The sequence below is a fragment of the Haematobia irritans genome, chromosome 3 (assembly GCF_050003625.1).
Source record: "Haematobia irritans isolate KBUSLIRL chromosome 3, ASM5000362v1, whole genome shotgun sequence".
Classification (NCBI taxonomy): Eukaryota; Metazoa; Arthropoda; class Insecta; order Diptera; family Muscidae; genus Haematobia; species Haematobia irritans.
In genome coordinates, this window is record NC_134399.1 from 33,898,690 (window position 1) to 33,906,810 (window position 8,121).

The window sequence follows — 8,121 nt, forward strand, 5'->3', positions numbered from 1 at the left end:
ACACAACTTTCTATGGAAATAAAATTTTGACAAAAGTTTCTATAGAAATAAAATTTTGGTAGATTATTTTTGGCTCGAGTTGCAACCGTGATTATGGACCGATATGGACCAATTTTTGTGTGATTGGAGATCGTCTATATATAACTATAGACCGATATGGACCAATTTTTGTATGGTTGTTAGCGGCCATATACTAACACCACGTTCCATTTTTGAACCGGATCTGATGAATTTTGCTCCTCCAAGAAGCTCGGAGGTCAAATCTTGGGATCGGTTTATATGGGGGCTATATATATTTATGAGCCGATGCGGACCAATTTTTGCATGGTTGTTGGTCGAAATCAGTCCATAATTATATATGACCTCCGGAGCCCCTTTGAAGAGCGAAATTCATCCGATTCGGTTGAAATTTGGTACGTAATATTAGTATATGATACCCAACAACCATGCAGGAATTGGTTCATATCAGTCCATAATTATATAAAGCCCCTATATAAACCGATCCCCAGATTTGACCTCCGGTGCCTTTTGGAGTAGCAAAATTCATCCGATCTGGTTGAAATTTGGTACGTGGTGGTAGTATATGATATTTAACTGGCAACGACAGATCGACTCAGAATTGCACCACGACCCAGAATATGGGGTCTTAGAGCAATATTTCGATGTGTTACAAACGGAATGACAAAGTTAATATACCCCCATCCTATGGTGGATGGTATAATATGGGAAACATTTAAATCTGAAGCAATTTTAAGGAAACTTCGCAAAAGTTTATTTATGATTTATCGCTCGATATATATGTATTAGAAGTTTAGGAAAATTAGTCATTTTTACATTTTTTCGACTAAGCAGTGGCGATTTTACAAGGAAAGTGTTGGTATTTTGACCATTTTTGTCAAAATCAGAAAAATATATATATGGGAGATATATCTAAATCTGAACCGATTTCAACCAAATTTGGCACGCATAGCTACAATGCTAAATCTACTCCCTGTGCAAAATTTCAACCATATTGGGCCAAAACTCTGGCTTTTAGGACCATATTAGTCCATATCGGGCGAAAGATATATATGGGAGCTATATCTAAATCTGAACCGATTTCAATCAAATTTTGCATACTTGACTATACGAATAAGTGTTATTTTTGTAAAAAATTTCAAGCAAATCGGTATAAAACTCTGGCTGCTGGGTCCATGTTAGTGCATATCGGACGAAAGATATATATGGGAACTATATCTAAATTTCTTCCAAAATCAATAGGGTTCTATTGTGACCCAAATTAGGAACATGTGCCAAATTTGAAGGTGATTGGACTTAAATTGCGACCTAGACTTTGATCACAAAAATGTGTTCACAGACAGACGGACGGACGGACAGAAGGACATGGTTATATCGACTCAGGGATCCACTCTGAACATTATTGCCAAAGACACCATGTGTCTATCTCGTCTCCTTACAAACATATGCACTAACTTATAATACCCTGTTCCACAGTGTGGCGAAGGGTATATTGAGTAATGATAGGCCCATATATATCATATATATCATACAAAAACAGTCTCGAATGCGCGCATCATTGTTGATCAATGCATTTTTATAAATTTTTATAAATCCTTTTGTAAAAAAAGGAAATTGGTAATTATGTTAAAAATATTTTCTTATTTATTATAATATTGGATTGTACATTTATAAAATTAAACTAAATTTTTTCCCTGTGTGGTTGAGTTTAGTTTGTTCATTTATAAAATTATACCAAAATTTTTTTCCCTGTGTGGTCATTTATTTTTTGAGTGTACCTTGGGTAAATTCCATAAAAAATTATCAATCACTATCATTCAGTACAAGTAGAAAAAAAATATTTTTTTTTTTACTTTGCTTCAAATTATTTATAATAAAAAAAAAAGTTTTAAAAAATAGTTGAATTTGTTGGACAAATTTTCTCTGTTTATTTCTTATTTGAAAATTAAAAAAAAAAAACTAATATTACTTGTATTAATGATTTTAATCATTATCCATTTTATTGAAAAATTTCCATTGCATTTCATTGATCTCAAAAATAATTTCTAATTTTTATAGCAGATGACGTCATATGGCAAGCACGCACTTAATCTCTTCATATTTACATAAAGGACTATTAGCTGAGCAATTTTGTGGCAATTATAGGCAGACGCAGAGAAAACAATAACAATAAACTATTATGAGTTTGGAGAGTTGAGTTGCAAAAAAAAACAATCCCCACAAAAACATCACATCAAACGATGACGGCAAAATACAAAAACAAACAACAACAACGACTATGTCTGGCTGAGTCAACAAACAAGACGAGAAGAAAACCAAATTAAATTCACCAACTCTAAAAGTCAACGTAAGATATAAACCATGATTGTTGTTTCCGAGGTTTCCTGCGTTTCGGTTCGCGTTTTCCCGGTTTTTTGAATGTTGGGCTTATATTAAAAGGCGTAGCGTCGATTTTACATTACACGCGAAACTGTTTTTGTGAGTTTTTTGCGTGTACAACAAATTCGCAATAATTTCCACGTTAAACTGTTGTCAAACTAAATGGAGACCAAGAGTTTTGTGTGTTGCAGCAGCAACAAAATAATAGCAGCAATGACAACAACAACAGCAGCAGCAACAATAACAGTAAAACAATATTTACGATTACAAACCAAGAATGGAAGAAAGCTTTATCCCAAAACAACAACAACAAGAAAAAAACAAGGAACATAAAAAATGGAAAAAAACGTCGGCTTCGATTTTTAAACGGCTACATTATTCGCTTGCACTCTTCATACGATAGTGTCTGGTGCGTCAAATAATGGTGACTGCAGGACTATGAAACAACAAAAAAAAAACAGAAAGGATCAAAAACGTTGACTCCTTAGGATTTATACTGAGCAGGAGGGGGTCCTTTAAAATTTTTATTTTTTTTTTTGAGAGAGAGCAAGAGCAAAATATCTCCCAATATTTTGCCAATATATTTTCGGTGCAAGAGCATTTCAAAGATTTTTGTTTTTTTTTTCAATTTTTTTTTTAATTTGAAATGCGCACACCAACAACACCATGCCGCCATGGTACAATAAAGTCTAGATTTCTTTTCTAGTCTTTTGTGGACAAGCAGAGCTACCAAAAGAAATCCAAAGCAGAGAATTTTCAGAAGTCAATTCAGTGATTTATCATCATCTCCGACAGAATTTAAACTTTTTATAAACGGCGCAGTTTATCCCAATATAAACTCTCCATGATGTGACCACTCGATGCGAAATCCGTTTACAAATAAGACCACCACCACTGTTCATTGCCTTTAAAGATGAGACTAAGCTATACCGGTGTTTTAAGCGCTCACAAAGTGAAGTCAGCATTTCAGCATAAAGGAGAGGGGCGTTTACCATACCATTGAATTTAACCAAAAACAAATAAAGGAAATGGTTGTACTCTTCTATTTGTTGAATATAGCTAGACTGTTTACTCTTTTGAGGTAATTTCAAGAAAGAGAGTAATTTCTAAATTCCCTTTAAATCGAAAAACAAACAACAACGCATTACTCAATATGGCGCCGGCGTAGTAAACACCTTTATTTACTCTTTAAACAATATAGCTACACTACTCTTATAATACACTAGTCTCTCTGCTCTCACCTATTAGCTATTCTTATAAGATTTCCAGATTTCTCCTTTTATCTAAAAATTCCCCTTAAATACTTCATACCCTTTTATTTGTGTATAAAATTTCCAATTAGAATTCTCCTTTTATCTGAATATAAATGGAAATTTGTTATTTACCCCTTCTTTCAATATGACTTCCACGCTCTCTCTCACATATTTTCCATTTATCTCTATACCCCTTATTGATAGGTAATCATTACCATTTTAAATACAATGCTATTACTCTCTTCTCAATATCTATGCTCACAAAATACCCCACATTATTACCATTGAATGTATATGAGTGCATTTGTTTGTTCACCATAGTTCTACTCATCAAAGTTGTTGTGTTTGTTGTTGTTATAGTCCCCCCAAACAATGATTGTTGATGTTCTAAACCCCATAAGAGTTGTGTTCTTTGGATTCCATATTGTATATGGGTATGTGTGTGTTTATCTTGTGTATAGCCATGGGGTCTCTCAATATAGTTGTTGTAGCTGCTGCTTTAGGCCATAGCTTAGTTGCCATAGTTCCTGTTGGTATTTTTTTTTTGTTATTGTAGTCTGCTAGTAGTCTTTCGACATCGTAAACTCGTAAATCATTCAATTCAATGGAGTATGCCAATTTATAAATGGATGCGTGTTGTTGGTGATTTGTATTGTAAAGGTGTTGTTGGTTATTGTATTTATCGTGTTGTTGTTGTTGTTGTTGTTGTTTTTCGTTGTAAAGACTCTGAGTTTTCCATAAGATAACTATGGGATTTTTTTTGTGCCTGATAATGGGGAATGTAAAATGGTCGATTTTCGATATCTATATAGTACCTATTATAGTGCTGGGTTTTTGTCACAAATGGTAATAAAACATATACTAAATCTGAAGATTTAACTTAAATCTAGACACAGAATGTTTAAGTGTAAGTTCCCCTAAGGCCAAACATTTTTAAATAAAAAACATTTTAATTTATAATTTATATACAAACATTAATTTTTATTTTTTAAAACGTTTGCGAAATTCTGTTTTTGTTTTCGTAGGCCGAATCTTATGTACCCTCCACCATGGATTGCATAGAAACTTGTAATAAAGACTGTCTTACTTGGGTTGCGGTACACACAAAAAAATAACTGCAAATAAATATTAACAACTTTATTTGTATGTAAAATCTGCTGATGCTCAACAAATTTGTCTATTGAATATGAGGAATTTGTTGTTGAAATGTGTTTGTAGATGCTTGACAGACGAAATAATAGAAATATTCCGAATTTTCAACAAATTGTTTTGTTGCGAAAATAGTTGACTGCTATCGATATGAAAACAAAAACAAATATACAAGACTGGTTACGCGCACATCGCTGAGAATATGTACGAAAGCTAAAAGAAGTATGCGAAGAATACCGTTAGAACAAAATGAGTATGAGCACATGCACGTGTATGCTAGCAAGCAAAGAGTTCATTCATCAGAGAATACAGAAAAACGTTTATAAATGTCTGTGAAAAATTTATATTTTTCATTTTTAAATGTGTTTGTTATATGAGATAATTAATAAAACCATATTAATATCGGGATTAGAGTTTATACAATTCTAATTAACTAGAATATATATATCACTGGGCAAAAAGTTGTCAAAATGCTTGCTAGACCCTGGACTACTCAAATTTAAAATCGTCATACATTTACAAAACTGAGTATAGGATTTTCGACACAAAAATGTTACATGTTCCCCGTCCAAAAATAGCATTTGGGTCACATTTCTTCTCTATGTGTACTTAACAAAATATCTCCAAAATTGTTCCGGCAATTTTGGTGCAATTTGTTAATTCTGTCAATTTCAATTTAATTTTTTGTTAATACACCAATAAATTTGTTACAGGTCATTGTTAGACTCCAACAATTCACATACAAATTTTTTCGTTCAAATTCAAAAATATTTGTTGAGGATTAAACGTAACGTTCAACAACAAATATTTTGTACTGTTGGATGCTCAACAAATTAGTTACAAATTATGTTATTGAGAACACAAATTATTTGTTGCCTTCTGATGGTAACGATTGCTAACAACTTTTTTGTAATAATCGTTATTAAAAGTACAAATTAGTTTGTTGCAGGAAAATTAACAAATTTTGTTATTGGTTTTCCAACAAAAGTTATTGGTTCTCAAACTTATTTTTATCCGTGTAACATTTGCCGATGGCAAGGTATCTAAAAACTTCTTAACACCGCCTTCTCAATTGTAAGTTAGTCCGTACGGGGTATATATTAACAACGAAAAAGCCGATTTACGAATTTAAATAATTCAGTTTGACAAAGTTTTCTATAGAAATAAAATTTTGACAAAATTTTCTATAGAAATAAAATTTTGACAAAATTTTCTGTACACGCAAAGAAAAAAAAGGTTTGGAAAACGTGTACCGAAAACGTTTTTCTTTTGTTAGAGTTTTTTGAATTGCTTCGAAAAGAATACACTTTTATCACCAAAAAAATTCGTTTGTTACAAAATGTTATTTTTTTTAATAAAAAAAGTTATTTTTGAATCAACAACACAGTCCATTTCGTTTATATCAAACACTGTTCTTTTCTGACTTTAAGTCTTTAATAATACACATTTTACAGTTCAAAATTTAATATACTACAATGTAATGTTGAACATTTTTCGGAATCTTCCTAACATATCTGGAATATATGTAAAAAGAAAAAAAAAACAAAAAAAAAAAACTTTGGTCGAAGCAGGGATCGAACCCACGACCCTTGGCATGCAAGTCAGACGTAGCAACCACTGCTCCATGGTGCCCAACTAAAAGTATTTTTCTGTGAAATAAACTTTGTTTAATCGGCTCGTGGGCGCCGCAAGCTATGCTATATAAATATAACTTATATGGGTAATTGTCTATTGATGACAACAACGGCTACATAGCTCAGTGGATAGTGTGTTGGCTTACAAATTGCATGGTCCGCGGTTCGATTCTCCTTCCAGGCGAAAGGTAAAAAAATTTTAAAAATTTATAAAATTGTATAATTTCTTCTACATTGTTTGTATTACAGAAAAAGGTGCTAAGAACTAAAAAAATCGTGGAAGTGAGAAAGATGGGAGGGAAAATGCAATTAGCCAGAAAAAAATTTTTTTGAGTTAGGCTTTATGAAATTGTTGTTACATCCTGGAAAAGAATAAACGTTTATCCCAAAAAGTATATACTTTTCTTCCAAATACGCTTCCTTTCAACGAAAAGCAAATGAGAAACGAACTTTGTTTGTCTAAAATTTCGTTTGGGAGGAAAGAATTATTTTTTGCGTGTAGAAATAAAAGTTTGACAAAATTTTCTATAGAAATAAAATCCAATGAAGGACTGGGGAATTCTTCCCACTTAAATGTGAGCTAAATTGTTAGTTTTTGTACCCAAAAGAATAGCAACAACCGAATTCCAATTACACCCAACAACAACAATGCAGCAATTTTAAATTAAGCCAAACGAAGTTTCAACATCCCACAAAGCTGCGAAGAAGGGATTGATGACAACAACACCAAGGATGATATGAAGTCTGAGTATGATTTTCTATAAGTTTCGTTGGGTATAGTAAAAAATATTTCACAAAATTTTCTATAGTAATAAAATTTTTGACAACATTTTCTGCAGACAAAATTTTCTATAGAAATAAAATTTTGGCAGATTATTTTTGGGGATGGGCTATATATGTTATAACTATAGACCGATATGGACCAATTTCGGCATGGTTGTTAATGGTCATATACTAGCGCAATATACCAAATTTCACCACGTACCAAATTTCAACCGGGTCGGATGAATTTTGCTCCTCCAATAGCTCCGGCGGTCAAATCTGGGGATCGGTTTAATTGGGGGTTATATATAAATAAGACCGGTGTGGACCAATTTTTGTATGATTGTGAGAGACCATATACTAACACCATGTAACAAATTTCAACTAGCTCGGTTGAATTTTGCTCCTCCAAGAGGCTCCGCAAGCCAAATTTGAGCATCGGTTTATATGGGGGCTATATATAGTATGGACCGATATGGACCAATTTTCGCACGGTTGCTAAAGACTATATAATAACACCACGTACCAAATTTCAACCGGATCGGATGAATTTTGCTCCCCCAAGAAGCTCCGGAGATCAAATCTGTGGATCGGTTTATATGGGGCCTATATTATGGACCGATATCGAGCAATTTTTGCATGGTTGTTAGAAACCATATACTAACACTACGTACCAATGTTCTGCCGGATCGGATGAAATTTGCTTCTCTTAGAGGGGCTATATATAATTATGGACCGATATCGAGCAATTTTTGCATGGTTCTTAGAAACCATATACTAACACCATCTACAAAATTTCAGCCAGATCGGATGAAATATGCTTCTCTTAGAGGCTCCGCAAGCCAAATCTTTGGGTATATGGTCTCTAACAACCATGCAAAAATTAGTCGACATCGGTCCATAATTATATATAGCTCTTATATAAA